Source organism: Lepidothrix coronata, unplaced genomic scaffold (genome assembly GCF_001604755.1).
Source record: "Lepidothrix coronata isolate B3197 unplaced genomic scaffold, Lepidothrix_coronata-1.0 Scaffold30, whole genome shotgun sequence".
NCBI classification, from domain to species: Eukaryota; Metazoa; Chordata; class Aves; order Passeriformes; family Pipridae; genus Lepidothrix; species Lepidothrix coronata.
The window spans coordinates 2,638,942-2,660,977 of NW_016690210.1; the positions used below are offsets into that span (position 1 = coordinate 2,638,942).

A 22,036-nucleotide genomic window follows, 5' to 3' on the forward strand; every position below is an offset into this window, starting at 1 on the left:
AATGCTTTTGCATTTTGGAAGCCCTTCGTGTGCAGGATGCAAACAAAGTAGACTCAGAGAGTCCTACAAATACTAAAGCCCTGAAACCAGAGCAGAGCAAAACAGTTCCTCCCACTTCGTGGTTTGATCTATGTTCTTTTCAGATTTTGCTCTGAATCACAAGGTTAATGCAGGTCTTACAGCAGAGAGCCATTTTCAGTAGAAACTGAGTAGTTTCAGTTAAAGTGACGTACAAATGCAATGGTTTCATATCTATGAGGCAAAATGAAAAGGAAAATGCATTTTTGGTCAAAATAGCTGCTGGATCTTTTGACCAAAAGCAGATTTTCCAATGAGGCTACTGTTAAGGTACACCTGCATCAGAGGTGAATCTGCCTGGGCTTCTCCTAAAGCATAGCAACAATCTGTCCTGCAGTTCTGACCTGGTGTAGTTGGTAATCTCTGGGCTTTTTGACATAAGTCGTGGTGCTGTGTCCCAGTGCTGTTCACCGGCATAGGGGGCATTGCCTCAGAAATAGGAAGCAAACAGTAGTACAGCCAAATGTTACTCACAGACAGAGAAAATAGAACTTAAATAGAACAGGTTTTTTGTAACATCATGTAAACTAAAGCTCCGTTGTCTGTCAACAAAGTCATCCCTGAGTAATGGCTGGCACCAAGGGAGACAGCCCTTACGTTTTGCAGTTTATCAGCCTCTCTGTAGGGTGAATATTTGCACAAGATAAAGCTTTTTTCTTTCCTTTTTTTTTTTTTTAACCTTTCCCGAAATCAACTGAGAAATGCATGATTTCTCACTAAAAACAACACAACATTCTGCAATTCTGCCAGAATCAATAGATTCCAGCAACGCCTTTGATGTGGAGATGTGTTAGTGCAGCAAACTCACTGCAGTCTGGTTTTAATGCTTTCGGTGTGTGCACTCTCATCAGAGGAGAGTGGAGAGAGGGAGATGAAACAAGAACACAAAACGCATTTTACATGACACCTTCTCCCACCCAGAAGCAGAGAAGCACTTAAACCTCACAGTTCCTCTCTGGATAGTGCTCCTGTCAACAGCTTAAAGCAACATTGCCTAAAGTGGCATTTATCTTTGGGGCTCTCTATCAGATTCCTTTCTGATTTTGTTACATACACGTTCCTCGCTGTTTATGCCATACATGGTTAAAGGGAATCTTTGTTGCTTCTCCACAGGTTACAGCAAGGTCAGGACTGAGCACTGTACATCCTTTCGTGTTGTAAATGTTGGACACTTAATCCCAAAGGCTCTGTCTCAGAGGTGCAAATGCACCTACAAGGGTACCTTCTCTCCAGTCCGCACATAAGGTTACCTCCGCACGCAAAACCCGGCAGCCATGTGGGATTCCAGGCAGAAAGGAGCCAGTTTCTCCCTGCTTTAGGTTTATGTTTAAAGAACTGGTGAGAACTGATTTATCCTTGAGCTGACCTATCTCTGGGAGTTCTGAGACAGGCTAAACAACCAGACCCTGGAGTGACGGGGATGGTGGTCCCAGCTCTGGCCAAGGGCCACACAAGATGCCCTTGCCAACCCACAGTCCTGCTCCGGTTCCCCAAGCTGTAAAGGTTTGTCTTGTTTGCTGGACATCTTGAGAACAGTCCCACAGCACTTACACATAATTCATTTGCAGTCCATTAAAACAGGAAGGCAAATGTCTGCTGCCTTTGGCTTGTCAGTTGGTGAGCGTCGGCTTACCTGAGGTGGCAGAGGGAGGTGATGTGATTTAGGTTTTCAATAGTTTCTTCAGCCCAGCCCATCAGACAAAAATCAGGGCCTTGGTGAGCAACACAAACCATTTCATTACAGGTGTTTGCAGGTTAGGCCTCCCTTCCCTCCTCTGTCCCAAGGAGCATCACAGCAGTAGCTGAGGATGCCAGCCTGCCTGAGGAAGGACTTGGGAAAGATGGAGCAAGCCCACCCTTTACGCCAGCACACATGGAGCTGAGTCTGTGTGGTGAGTTCATCCTCAGAAAACCTTCTGTCCTCCACCACTGAGAGGCAGAAAGCCAAAGAAGCAAAGAGCAGGACAGGTGGTGCTTTCTTTCATCACAGAATGGTTTGGGTTGGAAGGGACCTTAAAGATCACCCAATTCCAACCCCCCTGCCATGGGCAGGGACACCTTACACTAGACTAGGTTGTTGCAAGCCCCTTTCAACCTGGCCTTGAAGGGATCCTTCCAGGGATGAGGAATCCACAACTTTTCTGGACAATATGTTCCAGTGATTCACTACCCTCAGAGTAAAAATTTCTTCCTAATATCTCATCTAATCCTAGTCTCCATACAAAAACTCAGGATACCCCTGAATTGTCACAATGGGGGAACTGAGTCTAGTTTTTGGGGTAGCAACTAGCCTTGTGATCCTCCAGTTGAGGAAATGGAGGAATAACCCACATCAACAACAGATCTGAAGAAAGAAATTCAGAGAAAAGGAAAACACCATGCTTGGTCAAAAGCCTCCATGTTCCTCAGCCCTCAGAGCTTCTCCATCTCCTTGAGGGACCATGAGAGCTTGGTTGATTCCTCCAGCTGCAGGAGAGGAGGTGACCAGGGAGCAGTTTAAATACCTCCAACACCAGTCAGTGACCAGTTCTGGTTTGTATCTCTTGAGGTTCAGAAGCAGTCTGACAGAAACAGAAGGCTACGTTGCTGTTTGTGGCACACAAACAGATGTTTGAGAGGAGAAACGTCTCTGCAATGGATGAATCTGCTGTAAAAGTCATCCCTAGATTTTTGGGAATTTCTGGCAGTTGAATCCCCTCTGTACCAGAGCTGTCTGAGCAAGGCTGAGTGCAAAGTCACACACCTCTATCTCAGACAGATGCCTGTAAATATGATACAGAAGGCAAAATTAACACCAGGCTAACTGAATTAACTTTAATGAAGTCACTTCTTATTTTCGCCTGTGCACACAGGAGAAAAATGAAGACCTGTAATATCTGTTTTACCATGTCATGGTTTTGTAACACTGGAGAAGATGAATATGCAGTAAACCAGGGACAAATGTCTGTGAACAACTTGATGGATAAATGGTTGCATTCTGGGCTGGTTTACAGTGTATGTCAAGAGACACAGCACTGCCATTGGTGTTCTGATACACATTTCATACTCACACCAGAGTAAGCAGAAGCAAACAATGTCCAACACCACTGGCCAAACATCAAATGAGCTCAGACATTCCTGCTCCAAACCTGATTGTAGAGGATAACATTTCCAGAAATTCTAGTTATTCACCCCTGTGCAGTAAGTTTCAAAATAAAATAGAATCATTAAGGTTGGAAAAGACCTGCAAGATCGTCAAGTCCAACCTTTGACTGATCACCACCTTGTCAACCAAACTGTAGCACTAAGTGCCACGTCACTTCTTGAACACTTGCAGGGATAAATCTTGTACGAGCCATTGAAATCTGTCAGTGGGCAGCTGACAGGCTCTAACAACATGGGATGACTGTTATTTTGCATTTAACAAATGGGTAACTGCTAATCCACACACGTCATGGGGAGGAATAGCAGCCTTTCTCCTACCTGAGGAGTCTCCAGGGTTTTTCTCAGTCCTTTAAATGTCTCTATACACACTGACGTGCCTCTGTGGGTGTGCAGTCGTGCCTCTCCACAGAGTGGGACACTCAGTGAGACACGTCTTCATTGAAGACAGGGTCACTTCTGAAGGGGTTGGGTTGTTTTAATCCCTCCCTGACCACAGCAAACATTTAAGGACTGTGAGAACTTCCTTTGTTACTCATGTGCCTGGTAAGGACATACTTCTGAAATAATAACTGCAAGGGATAATAACCCCTAACAGCTGACAGCTTTGCCCCACCAACACTCTTTCCTTCTGTTCTGCTGGGGCAGCCCTGCTCTGGGCATGTTTTGGCACTTTGGCTTTAGCTGCTTCACCCTCCAGAAAAGCCACTGTTCTATTGCAAAGCCCTGTGCGTGCCTGTGGGTGCACAGCTGAGGGAGACTTCCTTCTGGTGGGAACTCGGAGCAGGATGGGTGCAAGAGCTGCACAGCCACGTGATCAGGGCTTGTAGGCAGGAGGAGAGCGGTGGGAATCAATAAACAGAACAGGGGCACGAATGCACATATCCATGCTCCCTGGAAATCCCCTGGCTGCCAGTACAGCCTGCCTAGGGAAGAGTTAAAAGCAGAGCTCTGGGAAGTTTGGCCAGATGACTTCCTGATGGAGTTTATACAAGTGTAGCGTGCGCAAGGACGTATGTGCCTACGTGCCACTTCTCCCGGAGCAGCCTGGCCTGAGCAGAGGGAGGAAAAAAAATAATGAAAACATCACAGATGGGTCCAGGCTGAAAACAACCATCTGATGAATGTGCAGGGTCATCACATGCCTCTCATTACAAACCTGCCAGACAAATCTGTATGGTGCCTCCTCTGCTATGTGGCCCCTTTGCCACAGAACAAGGGGGCAGGGGCAGGGGTGAGGCAGGGCAGGGAGGAGACAGAAGAGGACATTAGTGCCAGGAATTCACAGTATCCCAAACCAGATGACAGTTGTTCACCTCTAAGGACATTCCCAGCATCCAGGGAAATAATGCAGTCATCTACAGTCACTGGAATTCCAGGGTGAAGCAGGGGTGATGCAGAGTTGATGCCAGGGTGATGCCAGGGAGATTCCAAGTGATGCCAGGGTGATGCCTGTAAGTGCAATCAGGAGGTGTGATGGTGTGCAGCTCCACACATACACATGTATTGGTCTCATAAGACTTACCCTGGATAAAAGTATCAGTGAAACACTAACACAAGCTTGTTTGCATGAATTGTACAAACCTGGACAGGAACCTTGTACTCCAACTGTCCCCTCTTCCCTGCCATGTGGTGTCTAGATGGCAAACCCTCAGGGTTGCCTTAATATACTCACATGCATGTCCTACTGTGGAGCTGTGACATCCAGAGCTGCTAATCCTGAGGGAAATAGGCTTGTCTGTGCGCAGGAACTTAATTCTCACTGCCATGATTCTTCCAGGGAAGGATTTGCAAAGGTGGCTGATAAAGGCTTGTTCTGCCATGTGCTGAGGGGGAGCCCTCTGGCCTCCTAAAAGAGAGGAGTGGGGACAAATCAAGGACCATGCAGAGTGGCCTGATTGACCTTCTCTAGACAGAGAAGGAAAACTCCATGTTACTTTCATATGGAGTAAATCAACCTTCCTCTCAATTATGTCATTGCTCTAGAGCACATTTGCCTCCTCCTCCTTCAGAGCAGGGTGAGAGGGCACCATCTACGAAAGGATTAAGCACCAGTCCCTTTAGGGATGCTTAGTCAGTGAATCCGTGCTGCTCATTACATACTTTCAACCTGCTGTCATTTGATAATCTTGTGGAAGGGTTTGCAAGTTTGTGCCGTCTCAGAAATTCCTGCTTGTTCCTTGCAGCTGTGCTCAGAGGGGATGTTCTGTGCACAGCGAGATCGTGGCTGATTTCATCAGGAGGTCAAAAGGAAGGTCTTCTGAAGTGCTACTGTTACAAACCCCACCTGCATTCTCAGAGTCAAGCTGGGTTGCTTGCAGAGTCATCATTAGCACCAATGGGTAAAAAGCTGCAGATAGAAATTACACAAGGTAAAGCAACAATAAATAAAAACAAGCAAGCAAACAAACAACCCTTTTCCCAATAGCTGAGCTGACTTTGGAAAGTAAGACTTGAAAATAGTGGAAACTGGACATATAGGTAAAATAAGCATTTTATTAATTGATTTCTTTTAGATCAGAATACTAACACTGAATACTCTCATTTGACCATCCAGATTTCAAAAGTCATCTTATTTTATTCATCCTGCCCCTCTTAATTTTTTTTAATTGAGTCCAAAAACTTATCTTTGACTGGAGCCAAAACAAATCCTAAATTTCCAAGTGCAATTTTTGGAAGGCAATTTTAAGTTTTTACTTGCTTTGTCCCTTTTCTGGATATTCTCATCTTTACATTTCTATCCAAGATCTCAATAATTTCTCATTAGAGAAACATCTTGTTTCTCTAATGCCCAGAGCAAAAGAAACCAGTGGTGTTCCAATCCACAGTGCAGGTAAGGGAATTAAAAGGAAGATGTGTTACATTTTGCACTGGTAGCAAGAAGCCTGCTGAGATGAGAAGCCAGGGAGTTGAGTTTTGCAGTGGCAGATTCAGAGCTTTATTTTCTACCTCTTTGCATTTCACCCTCTCTACAGACTACCACAGGCTCAAGCCTGGATGAGTAGTATTAGGATGAAGCAAGATAGTGGAAAAGAAGTGATTTCGTCTCGATGCAAGCATTTCACACTGGATTGTCTCCCACTTGAGCTGATGTGTTAAACAGAGCTGTTTACCAGTGTGTGGTATACTTAATTTACACTGGGTACACAGCCTGCATTGCACAGCAGCCAGAAGTGTCCCTGCTCCTGGATCTCTGCCTGAGAGCACAGAGTGTGGTTCAGACTCCCTACCTGAACAACAGACATCTGATGCCAGCCACTACAGTAATGCCCCTGTCTGGGTGGGGAGGACAGGCAGCACAAAACAATGTGTGGATTCATACCAGATTTATCCCAAAACCAAAGAATCAAATCCATCCTTCCTAAGAAACAAGCTCCCTTTTCAAAAGAAGAAGAGTAATTTAAGGTCAAATACTTCCATCCCAAGCAACATAAAATGAAGAATAGCAGAATTTGGTTGGCATCCTGTGTGGTTTATGGTTTACCAGCGGTGCCTTGGTCTGGGGGAAGAATGCAATGTCCTGCCTGCACATTGCAGAGGCCAGCAAAGCCCTGTCGCAACACCGCCCGGCAGCTGAGTGACACCAGGTCACATTACATGGGAGCATGCCACGCAGAAAAGGTCATACCCTGGGCTCCAGCCCAGCCTGTCCCACTTGGAAAGCAGGTTCTGTACTGGGCACTGGCTGTCTTGTTCTGGAAAATGCCTGCTCAGGCTCAGCTTCTGCCACCCGAGCCGCCGACAGTGGCTGATGCCAGTCAGGGAAGCTCTGAGCACGCACAGGTGGTAGGGAATAAAAAAAGAAGCCTAAAGGGAGGGGTTGTTTCTTAGAAAGAAAAGAGGAGCAGGCCATTTCTAGTCTGCCCAGGCAGCACAGGGTGTTTCACAAACAGACCTACATGAACTGAAGTGGCTGCCGAGAGCTGCCCAAAAATGAGCTTGACCCTCTTAGCACAACTACAGCTGACAGCCTCCCTTGCAGGACAACTTCTCCCTATTTTTCTTCCTTTTGGGGTATGTCCTGAGCCTCTGCAAGCTAAACATAGACCCACAGGGGCTGGCAGATACCATCAATGCCTGGCATTGCCTCCATAGCTGTAACCTGTCACATCTGTGGCCTCCCCAGGATTTTCTCTGTGTTACTGTGTTATGAAGCCTGTGTTGTAAACCTGTGTTACTGTGTTATAAATCCTTTGCTTTTTAACTTCTTTATGACTTCTCCCTGTCCCTCGCCCATCCATAATCCACTCTGCAGCAACAGCAGTGAGGTTGGTTTCTGCCCAGCTCCAGGAACCCCTGGGAAATGGTGAGCAATGTAGTCCCCAAAGTGTGTCTGCAGGGCACAGGCCAGCATTACCAACCCATAATGGTCTCACACAGCCCTGAAGTGAAAATCAACCTTCTCAGGCAGGAACTGTGCTTGATTTCACATGAGATATACAGGCACACCCTGGCACCTTCTGCAGCCACTGTCACTGGTAGCTGAACTGGTGTTCCCTGGTGGCGCTGCACTGTCCTTGCTCTCCCTACCATCCAACCATCAGTATCCAGAGGAGTGTGTCTCCAGCCTCAGAGGGACTCTGCCCTGGTTTTGTACCACCAGAGTCTTACTGAGGGATTGCATCCAAACTAGGCTCTGGCTTATCCCCACTGGGTAAAATCCCTACTGGTTTGGATTCTTGTAGACCTGGTGGTCTTGCAGGTTGAAAAGGGAAGCATATCCTCAATTTCCCTAGTTTTGGGGGCATAACCAGGCTAGTGTGGCCAGCAATGGGGTCTGGCACATCCAAGGAGTGGTGTGGTTTAGTGCTCAAGCTGTAACATTCAAAACTTGGCTTAGGGCAGGTAAAACAAATGTAGCCACTAAACCACTTGGCACTGCCCATCTTTAAAAATGCCCCGTGGCTTCCTCCCCCACACAGGGTGCAAGATGGGCATTTGTACCTGGTAGTCAGTGAGGCAGAGGGGGAGGCACTTGAGCTTCTCACAAGGGCACATTTCTCACCCAACTCCACCCACCCAAGGGGTGCTGCCCTCTCAGACTGCCAGGCTCAGTGAACAAGCCATGAAGGGAACATGTGCTGGGACCATAAAATGAGATATCAGCTCTACATGGACCACACAATCCAGCACCTGCTTCCACACACGAGCACCTTCCACATCCCCTCCCATCCTTCCTCGTGCAGCCGCTGTGGCCAGCACAGCATCCGCACCCCAGCATCCCAAAAACACCTGCCTTCCTCCTGCAGACATTTGGTCTGGGACACTTGGCTCAGAGCTTAGGCTGCTTGAGCTGGGCTGCAGACAAAGTCCTGCCCCTACTGAATTCAATGGCAGCTTTACCTTTGGTTTAAATGCGGAGTAAATTTTGCCCTCTATGGTGATAACTTGCTGAGCCCACATCCATTCTCATGCCCATCCTACTCTGACAAGCAATTTTTTTCATGCCTCACTTTCCCCCTCTGTATCTAAAAGGAAGCCCAAGTTGAAAATGCACCTTCCCCTTCCTTATGAAGTTCTTTGATACAGAGATCTAAAATACAGCATAAGAGCCAACACTGACCTTCACTTTCCTTTACCGTGACCAGACGCATTTAGTGCCTATTTATGGCAACCTGGTCATTAGCACTATAAGAACGAATTCAGCAGAAAGAAAGCTTTAAACCAAGAATTGGGGTGTGCCTGGCTGTCAGAACACTATTGTATGCTTTCCTCCTCGCCCTATCAAAAGACAAAAGCCGCATTTGATGATTGAAGACACAGAAACCAGAATAGCAACAGGAGCTCCTCCTGCAAAAAAAAGGAATTCCATATTTCCCGAACCCCACATTTCTCCTTTCCTCCACAGTGCTTGGTCCCCTTGGACCTCTCTACAAGGGGATCAGAGCAAGATTTTTTTCCCCAGTTTTCAGTTCACCTCTTGCAGCGAACTCAAGTCAGACCTGGGCTAAGCTATTCCAGCAGTGTCAGAATAACTTCTGACATGAGCATTTTCTTTTTTTTTTTTTTTTCTGTTTTCAGATAAACAAAGGAGCAGACAGATGATGTGAGATGTGGACAGTCTCTTTGTCAGGCAGGGAGCTGCTGCCACTTGCTGGCATCCCGTTATGTACAAGTGAAAAGGTTCTTCCTTCTGCATTTCTTCCCATGGAAGGTTTCAAGGGTGAAAACACATTGAAAGGAGGTGATGCACCTCCTCCTGAGTCCAGAGGAATTTTTCATTTATGGTTTCAGGTTCCCTCATAGCTCTCTTAGCACCCATGGGCCTTGCTAGTGCACATTTCCTTTCATTTTCTCCCTGTGCCTCTTCCTGGAGCAGGGCTGCTCAGTTCTAGCTCTAGAGCCAGGGGAAGACCAGATGCCTTTGCCTCACTGAAACCCAGAGACAGTGAGAACACCTGAGTTAACCAGCTCTTTCACAGCTCTCCTTCTGAACTAAAATCAGACTGGAACAGAGCATTCATGTTCAAATGTGGACAACACTGAGATTGCCTCAGGGAGGAAAAAGAACCTGAGAATCCCACTGTGAAAACATAATGCCCTGATAGGCTTAGTTTTAGTGAAAAAAATTTGGACAGCAGCTTGATATTCCTTGAAAACACATGCACAGGCATCCACTGTATGTACTTGTATGTACATTTTATATATATATATATATATATATATTTATGATGAAAATGGAAATCCTTCCTCAAAGAGGCACTAGGGTGGGCGATTAGATGCAGTAAGGGGGGAAATATAAGAGACTAGATCTTACCAAAAGAGCCCTTTACTCCAGGTGCCAGATCCTGTGGATGCTTGGAAGATGCTGCACAGTCCAAAAGGACCTCTTCTGGCCCCCACATTTCCTGGAAGAAGAGGCTTGGGGATATTTTATGGGTGACACAAATAAGCTGTGAGAAGGAGATTCATGACTCCCAGAAAGTGCACCACGAAGTGACTGGGGAACACCTTTCTGCCCGGGAGGTGAAACTGCTGTGGACAACATAAATGCACAGGATCTCCATCCTGAGAAAGCTCTGTTTGTTTGTTGACCATTGGTTCAGCTGGAGATGAGATAAAGCTTAATTAATGCAGTCCAGTTATGCTTTCGAGGTTAAATTCTTGACACGCAGATAAAAATTATTACAGAAAGTCACTGGCTTACTCCAGCAGAAGTCAAGGGAAGAGAGAACATTTTAACTGCTAACTCAAAGGGGCCTTTTTACAAAACAAACCTTATTAAACGAGTTGCTGTTGGCTCCTTGCTCACAGCCTCCATTGCTTGGCAGACCAGTATCACCCTGGGAAAACCCAAAGAAACAATCTCTCAAACATGCCCTTTTGTGACCACAAATATCTATTTTCTGCATTCATTTGCAAATATTCTGCAACATGTAGTCAGAAAGAGATCAAGTGGATGTACTCGATGATCTTAAAGGTCTTTTCCAACCTAAGTGATTTTATAATTTTAGGATTCTGTGTTGGAGTTGGCCTTTTATCATTGGGAAAATGTCAACTCATTTACATGTATGTCCACAGAATAACAGTGACTTTGCAAATGTCTTACCAGAAACCTTCAGGGTCGTGGTGTCCTACAAATACATATCAACAGCAGACTCATGCACAAAAATCTTACCAAAACCTTCCAAGAAGATTCTGATCAAAAAAAGTAATTATGAGCCCTTCTTGTCTTTCACCTGATCTACAAGCACGGTGCTGTCCTCTGAGTCACAGCAAATAATTCTTCTTTCTGTTATACTGATCAACCAAGTTCCCAATGAACCCAGAATCCAATTATTTCCAAAGCTTTTTTATGAGTCAAATTCCTGCCTGCTTATATCCCTACAGCTGCCAAAATTTTGCATGGTCAAGTGGCAGCCAAATGGAAAAGAAATGGACTGAAATAGGGATGGTGACCGAGGGAGAGAAGAATACTCAGCAGTAGGGATGACCACCTCAAGCTCCTCAAAACACCTCTGGAAACAGGACTAAATAACGAAAAAGGACCTTGAAGTTTGAAACACCTCAAGTTTATGAATGGAAGTAGCAATGCAAGGGAGAGGAAGGGAGCTGGTGTAAGCGAAGGGAGAAGCAGTTTGCTGAGCCCTTCCCCAGAGAAAGCAAAGCCCAGAACTCAGAGATGAGGACAGCGAGGCAAAAGGCAGCAGAAAGGAGAAGAGCAAAAGGAGAGGCTGTGTCCAGAGCTATGGCCACAACGTCAATGGGAGCAAGGCCAAAATGACACTAAATCTGCAGAAGCATCATCAAAATAGCATCCCCCTGACCGAAGCACCACGAGTCTGAGGGTCAGCTACGGGCCAGCTACTGCAGCCGAGTCAGGCGGTTCCCGGGGGACGTGTTCCAGCACATCCAGCTGACCTGGCTCTGGCTCCATCTCCTGCTGTCGCGCCCAGTGCTGTGTCAAACCATCCAACTGGCCCACAGCGCCTTTCAGCGGGACAAGGGGATCACTGGAAGAGCACGTCTGGTGCAGCCTGAGCCAGCGGCCATGTACAGAGTGCCTGACAAACTAGCCCTGCTCTTACCCTGCTGCATTTGTAGCCAGGGAGCCGAATGTATCCCTCCAGGTAGTGAGGTCTCCCAAGGAAAAGGAGTGGCTGAGAAGAGGAAGGAGTTCAAACCAACCCAAGGATGCTGCCTGTGGAGCTGGCCAAGGGAGCAGAAAGGGGAAATGGGGAGAAATAATGATCAGTTTTGTGATCGTTTTGTGATCAGTGTAATGATCAGATTTGTTTTACATGTGGAAGAGAAGAAATGGAAAGGGAGATAATAATAATAATAATATATTTACTACAGATATGCTAGGATTGCAAATAGTCATTTCCATTTTTCCTCTATAACACACACACACACTCTCTTTCTGCCTGTTTTCCTAGGGAAACAAAACACTCCCACCCCCTCCCCCTGACTTTAATAACTTTTGAACTTATTGGCCAGTTCTGATTAAATTTACTAGGAGCCAATGATGTCAAAGTCGACTTCATTCCTGTGAGAGTTTGTCAAGCCAGACAAGGAAGAGAATTTTTCCTATTTGAGGGACTAATATAAACTCACCATTTACCAAGAAACAGAGAACCCATGGCTGCACAAGCCTCTGCAGGGGTGAGGAAGAAAGAGGATGAGGGAGGTGTCCAAACACCAGTAACAGCTCTGGCCAAGCTCATATGGTTGTAGACTTTGAGGCCAGTCAAGCACTAGACACACTGTCATGCTGGTCTGTGTGTTTGGGACACATTCTACTTGCAATGGCATGAAACAAGCTCTCCTTTTGCTCGTAAGTAGGATAAATTATCTTCTTTGCCCGGTCAGAGCAACTCTTGTGGGAATGAAATCATCTTTGATATCCTTCCCTCTCATTGCCTGCCCTTTGTCCCTGGGGGCAGAGCCCTTTCCTGCCTCAGAAGCACGAGTGAGCGGGAGGCCATTCGACATGGGTGCTCTCCTCCCGCTTTTTTTGTTGGATACAGGCACTGCCAAAAACCAACCTGCACAAACCACCGGAATAGGAAAGGAAAGCGTAACAGAATGATCATATGCCTGGTAGGAGGCCAAATGCTAACAGCACACAGCCTGTACGAGTTTGTTAACCTGCTAAAATAACGTAACTCTTTCCCCACCAGTGCATTCATACACAGCTTCTTGCCACGACAGGTCAGTAAAGATTTATTCACCAGGTCTGCGGCACAAAGGGTAGGAAATGCTGGCTGGACACTGCTGGGAGGCTGGTGAAAAACACAGTAAACAGCAGCAAACCCTTGTGCTGGTGGTGACCGTAAGTGCTTTGGTGCTTTTGCTCTTGCTGAAAGCTCCAGTGGTGGCTATAAATCTTCTGCTGTCGCTTGCGGTGGATATTTACTAATTACAGCATCAGCACGTCTCGTACCAGTTGTGGTTCCTCGGGATAGCCTAGCAAAGGAGCAGAAATAGTTTTGCAACCAAGGCAGGTTCAAGGAATGAATGCCTCAGCACTGCTCTGGCAGCAGTGCTGGGAAGCCAAGGATCACAATACAGAAAACAAGGATGTTAATTCTGCCTAAATAACAGACCGCGTTTCCTACACCCGGCTGTTCTAGGGAGCTAATTACACACATTCCCAAATCAAAGAAATATGAAACAGTCTGCAAACGACTGCAATGTTGATGTGTTGGCAGTCCAAACCATGACATATGGTCCTTCACTTTGCATCCCAGAGAACAGGCTCATGAGCAACGCTCGTTACGCAAAATTATGTCGTAAATAACAGAAAGAGGCTGATTTTAGAAACGTATTTGAGGTAGCCTCCCTCCTTAGCCCCACGAGAAGACAGTCAGTGTTTCATCAGAGCTGCTGCCAGCCTGGTGATAGGTTCCCAAATGTACCTCCCTTGAGGGGGAAGGAAGGTGAATCATATCCAGGCAGGATCCCGGCTCAGTCAATACCCACACACAAACTTTGCTAGGACAGCACTCAGGTTGCAAAGTCAAGATTTCGGCACCGACACTCGCTGAGCACCACGTGCACCTGCGTGTGCCACCAGCCCTGATTTGGGAGTGCTCCACTGTGCTCGTCAGCAGGATCTGGACCTCAAAATTCATCACCTGGACCTCCACCATGGACCTCACGGGATAAGGGATGCCTCCACAGACCACCTGTAGGCCAGGAGGGGAGTGGGGTGAGACATGAGCACCTCAAAGGCTTCCAGACCCGCAGCAGCCATGTGGAGGTTTGTCGATCTGCGGTCCTAGCCGAAGAGGTGAGCGTCACTCCCCGTGGCACAGGGTTTGGGCCATTCCTCAAAAATTAGACTCTCCTCCCTCCTCCTCCTCCTCCTTCATGCTGCCCTTGCCTGAGCATTTCCTCTTCCTCCACTGCAGCAGTGCCTCGCTTCCTACCTTTACAACCTGACCTGCTGCCACCACCCCACCTTGGCCCCTGGTCAGCCCCCCAGTTCATTCTCTGTCCCCCGTGGACACCCTGGTGCTGCCCAGCAGAACCCCTGAGGACCAGACCAGAGCTCCTGTCTGGTAAGCACAGAAGTGATTTTTCCCTGTGCGAAGGTTAAGGACAGAGCTGATTTGTTTTCTCATTACCCTTGGGACTACAAAACTCAGCTGCACAGAGCAGCATCCTTGCACTGAGCACCTCAGGGCACTGAGATCAAGATTTTGGCCCAGAAGGCAGGTAACCCCAGCTCCCCTGCCTGCATGCTCAAACCACGCTCCTCCTGCCCCCTCAGGACCACAGGGCAGCAGGAACAGGCAAGGAGGAGGGTGACCTGCACCACTCCTCCCTTAAGGTCTTCATTTTGGGCTTGTAATCCTGGGCAATGGATTATTTTTATGTGCACAACACATGATCTGGACACAAATCATTTGCTGGGGAGTTAATTAGTCGAGAAAAGGCTAAAGGGGCATGGTACCTTTGCACTTACCTGCCTTACTGCACACTGAAATCCCAAAGTCTGGCATGCCAAGGGCCACTGGTTGCCCTCCTCTCACCCTGCCTGTGTTTGTCCTTCAAATGGGCAAATATAACTCACTTAATGGCATAGAGGAAAGCCTGGAGAGGCCACAGGAGCATTGTGCCTCTTGGGAAGGAGACAGCAGATAAACAGGATCAAGGAATTTTGCATAGCTCAACCTGCCAGTTTCTGTAAAAAGGAAATGTAGGCAGTGCCTGCAGCCCTGATTCAGAGGAGAAGCCTTTGAAATGCCTGCCAGTCAAAACGTGTTAAGATACAAACTGCTTTTCCTCCATAACAGGGCAGAGTGCAGGGAACAGCCCTCCCTCTGTGGAGCCCACCCTGCGCCAGGCACAGTTTGTGGAGCTCAGCCGGATGGCAGGAGCTCTGGGAGCCAGGCAAAGCGGTCCTGATCCTGCATCACAGGCTGGTGCTGGTGCTGGGATTCAAACAGAGAAGTCCCCTGCAACATATTCTGTTATGGACCAGACGGAAAGATTCCACTGAGAATTTGTTTCCCAGAAAAATCTTGATTTTTTTTCACCTCTCTTTGTTGTTGTTGTTGTTGTTGTTGAAAAGTGCTGAAAATGAAAATATTTGGAAGGGGGTAGGAAGGGGCTAGATTTGGGATTTTCTTTAGAGAAAGTGTCTGGATTTTTCAGGTTAGTTCTGACCCCTGGTCTCACAGCAGCAGGTGTATTCTACTGTGGCTAGGTCTTTGCCCTGCAGGAATATGATAAGAGAGGGGCCACCCTGACATCACATAACTCTGCCCTCAGCAGTCTTGTTCCTCAGGAAGAGTGGACAATGCCTGTAAATTGCCTCTGCTCCAGGACAAGAGACACTGCCAGTGTGTCTCCCCAAAACCAGAGTCCTTAATATCCTCTCCTCGCTCCTGGTCACAGCACCAGAGGATGAATGCTGATTTTTGTGAGCTCTCTGTGAGCAAGCACACAGTGAAGCCTGTGAGGGCTCTGCCCATTAAGCCAAAGAGGAAGATATTGGGAGAAAGGGCAGGAACACTGTAAAAATAAGTTGCTGCTATGGGATCAGCTCCATGGAGCACCAGCCCAGCTCGTATGGTGTCACTGGGTGCCCTGTTGGTGCTCTCACTGGTGGCTCTGCCTTTTTGCCCGTCAGGTTTGGAAGGGAATGGTGCCTTGAAAGCACAGAGCCAGGTTTGGGCATTTTAGTGCAGCTGGGAAGAGGGGGGAGATGAAAATCAGAGCAGAAACCAGAACAGCCTAAGCACTCCCAGTTTTGCACAGCCATAGGGGAGCTCTGACAGGAACAACAGCAGCATCCACCATCCCAGCTGGAGGACAAGCAGCCTCTTACATGGAGCCAGAAATCCTCAGCAGAGACCTGGGGCAGGCACGTGGGGACAGTAGCTGGCACAAAATGATGGAGCTGGCCCAGGGTTGTCAAGGCAGGACCAACCCCTCTCTTGGAAACATGGACAAAAGGATGAACACAGGAGGTGTGCAGCAGGATGTGTATCCCCTGGGATAGGAATGAGACAACCCATGCAAAGGGTGGTAGTGTGAGGTGTTGGGGACTTCCTGCGTGCCCAGGGTGCTCATACAGGGTTTGACCTTGTCCCTATAAGTGAAGGGAAGTGGGGCAGCCCTTGGGCAGCTTCCAGCCATGGAAAATAATGCTTGTGTTCCTCAACGGGAGCTCCAGGTTGGGCAACCCGGTCCCATCTTTGCAAGAAGGTTGAATCTGCAGCTTTTGCACCTACAGGGCCAAATCAAACCCCAGCATATATAACCACGAAAAATGTTGTATTACTGGAGTAGTCATTTCTAACCAAGTCCAGCTAAAATGAAGAAAAATCTAAGCTTTTCTTTATTTTTTACTTTTAGGGTTTCTTTTTGAATTATTTATTTGCAGGTAGAGATTCAGAAAAGCTTTTTTCAAAGTTGGTCTGGACAACATTCTGTTAAAACTTACTCTTCTTCTACACAAGTGTCACCCACCACTAGCAAGTTATAAAGAGTTAAGTGAAGAGTCACGTCTGGTTTTCCCGCATCTCATCTGAATTTTGTCTCTTTCACATCGTATTGTATTTGTTCTGTCCCTCAGGGTACTCCCATCCTTGGATGAGGTTTTAGTGTGGCTGTTGAATCCTGTTTGGATGGACTTCCAGGCAGACCCAGACAGCTGAAGGCTTGTCTGCAGGGCACATGAGAGGGGACCATTTTGGAGCAGGCACGGGGAGAAGCTGCTTCTTCAGGCGAGGTCTGACGTGTGGAGGGTTTGTTTCCAAAGCAGCCCACCCCTTCCCAATCTCCTGGGCCTGGAGGGCTGTGAGCAACCTGCTTTGCTGGCCCACTCCACAGAGCCCTGTGTCCTTCCAATTGCCCAGGTTTACAGTTCAGCCATTGCAGACCTGTTGGCTCTCAGGAGCCAGCAAACACAACACCAAATCATCAGGGGTTGGCAGCACCCAGGCCGGGAGGAAAGTGGAAGACCTGGGGTGGAGAAAGAGAAAGGGGTGGTCCTGAGAAGAAACTCAGCTACCTCTACGAGTCTTTCTCAGGTACACTGTATATCGAGTTACATCGTGGCTTAAGACATTAGAGATAGGCAAGAGAAGATGTAAGTTTGGAAGATTTGTCAAAGAAAAGTTTAAAAAAAAATCAAATATCCCACTGCAGTCCAAAGTAATAGCTCAGCTGCTAAAAAAGGTGGAATTAAATAGGTCAAGCTGTAGAGCTGTGCTACTTTATGCCAGTTAAAGGAACTAGCTTCTCATCTGCTAGGCTGTTTCACCACTTGCTGTTCCAAGGATCCATCTCTCTGCTAGTAATGATGTCAAATAAATCTCCACTAAAATGTAAAAATGTTTATGATGATACTTACTGACCTGTTCCTTTATTAAATGAGGACAATAGGATGATGCCTTGATATTTACTAATGGGTTACTCCCATCTAACCTTTTCTTATTCATCCAGATCATCTGTTTTCATTTCATCATTCAATGGCTGCCAATAAAATTAAGTCAATTAAATTAAAGGTCTATTATGTTCTTTCATATCAGGCTGAGGCCTGTTTTCTTTCCCCAGTCAATACTCTGAGAAGATTTTTGATAGGGCAGCTGGGAAATCTGGAGCAGATTCTCCTCTGCTGGAAATTGGTTTAGTTTTTCAAAAATCAATGGAGTAGCATCAGCTTACCCCAGCTGAGGGCCTGAACCCTGATGTGTAGGAATAAGCCTCAAGCCTGTTTTTGGGCCAAGATTCATATCTGGAATCACTCCCTCATGCAATCTCAAAGACCTTGTCTACTTATCAAAGTGTTAGAAGTTCCTTATAATATACGTGGTGCAGTTACACCATCATCTCCTCTCTACAGAAATATTCCAGTATAAAAATGGCCTTTTATATTTGACTTTAAATGTGAGCTATTCCCAAGAGGTGTAAGTGAAATCAATAAAAGACTCTAATGTCACATAGTGGTGTCTGCATGAAGCTGTCTGCTTTGGTTTTGTGATATAAACCAGTTTATTTTATTTTTTTTTCCAGTGTAGACAAGACTTTAATATCTCATTCTGTGATCATTTAAATAAAAAAGCAAACAGAGGAGCAATGTTCTCCATCCAAACAAAATCCCAAGCTCTAGCCTTGAAATGCCATTCAAGTATCTCAAGAACTAGTGGTGGGTATTACATTATTTATATACATTTATTCCTCTGCCTTACTGTGGGACAAATGCTTTGGGAAGAGCTGAACATGCCCCCAACATGGGATATGGAAGTGAGGGGAGCTCCACTGATTCAAATATCCCCAGCGTGACTCATGTCTGGTGTGGTCTCCAGTTCTGTCTTATTTTCTGTTATCTCAGTAACTCTGGCATGTCTGATAAAAACAGGACAGGGAATGGCCTCTCCTGTGGTGGAGCAGGATGGATGTCTCCAGTCAGCCAGTGGGAGATGCTGGGATTGCAGCCAGGGGCTCCGACCCATCCAAGGGAACGCAAGATGTACAAATCCACTTGCACCTCCTAAGTAGTTGCAACTGGGAGATAAGCCATTAGTGGCACTGGGAGCACAGCTTGGCAAGGTTTGGGGGCTGCAGTGTGAGACCAGGCTCTCAGCTTCTCAGGAAGCCTTGGACTGCAACTTCCAGCAGCAGGACTTGTGGCCTGCCTTGGTGGAAACCCTGCACTGCGGCAAACACAGCGGGATGTGGGGATGGGGGAATTCCTTTTCCAGGCACAGGTGATGGCAACTGCTTGTGCAAAAGGCTGTGTGCTGGCACGTGGTCATGGAAGAGAGGGGAAGCTGCCAGAGAGCTGAGGACAACCATGAGGAGACTTCCCGAAAGGTGTTGGGCTCCATCCCACGGAATCCTGGTGGAGCGAAGGACACCAACTGGAACTGCAGAAATGGTTTTCTTCAATTCTGTCTCATTGGGTGGGGATGAGACCTGCCTCTCTACAGTCCAAAACAACAGGTAAGACAAAGGGTATTGTATCTGTCTTAAAGGCTCACATTGCCCCAAGACACATTTTTCTTCTTGAGTTTTAGTGTCTTGTCCCTAATAATAAAGAAGGATTGCAGATCTTTTCTGTAAAATTCTAATAGGACTAGCAAAAATGTCAGAAATAAACCCAACCAAGACAACATCACCTAGCTCAGGTGACAATCTTGAATTGCTTTTTTCAACTTAAAAGTGGTGAACCTCCCTTAATGCTCCAAATGCTTTGTCAGAAGTCATCTGTAAATTTTTAAGTCATCATATCTGTGCTGCTGTTATATTTGAAACTCCAGCCCTCTGTTAGCAATCATCTCAAAGTGCACAGGTAGAAAGTGTTTTGACAGTCTTCCTGCAAACTTGGTGGCAAGGTTAGCACAATCCCCACCAAACCTAGACAAACTGTGCTGTGAAAGGAAGGCAAACAAAGACCTGGAAGAGCCCCTTCACAGAGGTTGAGAGAAGAGACAATGTTTACCCAAAAATCGTAAAGCAAACTTGGGAATTAACACTGAACAGCTTTGTGGGTATTTCCAAGTGAGAGACTTTGTAAGCAAAGCTTTATTTGACTCTCTGCTGTCACAAATGTGAAACCTCTTCTAACCCTAATTAACTCAAAATGTTTGACATCTTAGGAAAGCTTTGAAGTACAGAAGGACTTTCTATTAGCCAAACCTACAGCGCAGTCCAGAAGTTCAAACTTCAAAGTTTTTCAATTTGCATAAGGCATTGTATAAACTACAAGGCAAGCTCACACAACAGCCAGCAACCTGTTTGGCTCCTAGAGTGCATTTCTCCAGGATAAAAGCCTTAAAGTGATCTACAAATTTCTAACTGTATGTAGAAAAACCTCTTTTCAGACCCAAGGGGCATGAATATGAATGCAAGAGATATGGTCACATTGTGAAAAGGCAAGGCAGAAATATCCCTTGCATGGTGTTGCAAGGGGGATAGGATAAGAGTTCAGGGTCAGACCTTCCTCTGAGCCAATCCCTTTGTCACTGAGCAAGGGATGGACCTGAGATATCCTAAAGTTTCTTGCCACAGCAGTCCCTACTCAGTCTAGAGACTGGCTAAGGGTAGAAAGTTTAACACTCTGTTTCCTCAAAGAATCCTGTCATTCATTTATGGGTTTCCAGCTCTAAGTGGTCTCTGAAACGATGCAAACAAGATTTGGTTGCCCATTTCCTCTTAATGACCCTGCTGTGTGCAGTTCCATCAGCTCTGTGCAGAGCTAATTTCTGCTGAACAATCACAGCTCAGCTGCTGGAAACCCACATGCCATCCATTTCAAGAACTGTAAAGGTGAACTTCCTCCTGGGAGATCCACACCCCTCCTGTAAACGTCGAATTAATGGAATTACGTTGAGGTAAAAGTGATGCAAATGAAGAGAACACTTACTTGGCAATTTATGTGCTGCGTCAGGAAAATGTTATCACTTCTGACCTGTCAGGGGTATTCTCTGTTTACTGATGCCTTTGTAAACGCAGCAGTCATTTTGATGAAATCCTTATGTAATGATTACATCAGGAGAGTTACACCACTGAAAAAAAAAAAAAATCACAGCATTTTCCATCTCTGCACATTAGATACCAGCAATAATGACTTCCGTGACATTATCCCTGTGCAGAAGTGAAGCAGAAGAGCTCAGATTCCTGCGTTTTTGTCAAGGCAATGCATAGGTTTAGTTGCTTCCAGTCATTCACACTGAAACAGCATCTTGAGGTGCTTTTACTACATTACAGCAAAGCAAGCAGTGTTAGTCACAGCGGGGCCACAAGTCACTAGTGCTTCTCATCAGGTGAATGCTGAGAGCCACAGCCAGGAGAGCTTGGTGTTGGTGAAAGAGGAAGGGAAGGGGATGATGTGCTTACACCTGATGTGCTCACAGAAGGAACAGGAGCAGCAGCAGAATGACTTTTCCATATCCAGACATGCATCACGACTGTGACTCACTGAATCATTCACAATGGTGGGTTTTAACAGGAAGGAGGAGAATAAAAGCAAGAATAAACTTGCTGAACAAGATAAGTTTGTATGCAGCAACCTTTGCGATCCACCTACCTTTTCCTTAAAGGCACCTTTCCATCAGCCAAGCAGCACCCCATATTTGCTGAGGAAAGATCTTGCATGGTATCCCTGGTCTCTCCACTTGGTTATCTTCAGGCTGGAGCTGCCAAGAAGGTCAGCTGCCTATCTGAAGAGATCTGCCTTGGCTGGTCTCCTCCCCAGACTCAGTCTGGGCCCTGCTGCATCTGGCTGTGGGCACCTCTGTGTGGGGAAGGGAGCACAATCCCTGAAGGCTTTCCCCTGGAACAGCAGAAAAAAAACCAGGAGCTCTTGGCAAGAAGGCACAACTGTAAGAAAAGAGAGTGATGAGGTAATACATGGGTGGTGGTGGGCGTCAGTGAGAGAGAAGAGCAGTCATTTGTCACCCTGATTTATTGAGCAGGGATTATTTACAACCATATCCACAGTGCAGTGATGGAGCTGTGGCTTTCATGGGGGTGACGTGTCTGAGTTCAGTTCTAACTGCCTGGGGGTTCCCAGGTCACAGGTCCTGGCTTTCCTTTCCTGCCAGGTAGACGTGACACCTGGAGCGCTTTTTGTTCCCCTCCCCTTGTTTGCCAATGGGAAGAGGAATTTCATTGCGTTAATCTGGGAGCAAAAGCCAAGAGAACAAAAAGCAAATATTGCAGGACTGGCAAAAATCACAAGAGCTGGCAGCACTGCCCGGAGTTTGTCTCTTTGTTACCCATTCTAGAATAATTGAGAGAGACTTAACCAACCCACTGGCATAGACAGGGACACACGATGCCTTGTAAAACTCAGGGCAGAGAACAGAATGCAAAGACAGAATTTCAGTGTGAGAGTCTTGTGGATCTAGTCTCT

At 46.6% G+C, this 22,036-nt stretch overlaps 2 long non-coding RNA genes across 4 annotated transcripts; both read right to left on the bottom strand.

Annotated features, from left to right (window-relative positions):
• Window positions 1-2,950: 2,950 nt before the first annotated feature.
• LOC108495383 lies at window positions 2,951-12,020 on the bottom strand. 2 transcript variants are annotated; one of them, XR_001874109.1, is made up of 6 exons: window positions 11,748-12,020; window positions 10,437-10,502; window positions 9,977-10,265; window positions 5,507-5,569; window positions 4,895-5,068; window positions 2,951-4,671 (listed from the first exon to the last, which is right to left on the bottom strand). It is a non-coding gene; the product is annotated as an uncharacterized LOC108495383 (long non-coding RNA). The 2 variants fall into 2 exon arrangements; XR_001874108.1 differs by having other exon boundaries at window positions 9,977-10,502.
• A 4,485-nt stretch (window positions 12,021-16,505) lies between these two features.
• On the bottom strand, window positions 16,506-21,704 carry LOC108495382. 2 transcript variants are annotated; one of them, XR_001874106.1, is made up of 3 exons: window positions 21,209-21,704; window positions 20,546-20,687; window positions 16,506-17,139 (listed from the first exon to the last, which is right to left on the bottom strand). It is a non-coding gene; the product is annotated as an uncharacterized LOC108495382 (long non-coding RNA). The 2 variants fall into 2 exon arrangements; XR_001874107.1 differs by lacking the exon at window positions 16,506-17,139 and adding an exon at window positions 17,668-19,103.
• Between the last annotated feature and the right edge of the window lie 332 nt (window positions 21,705-22,036).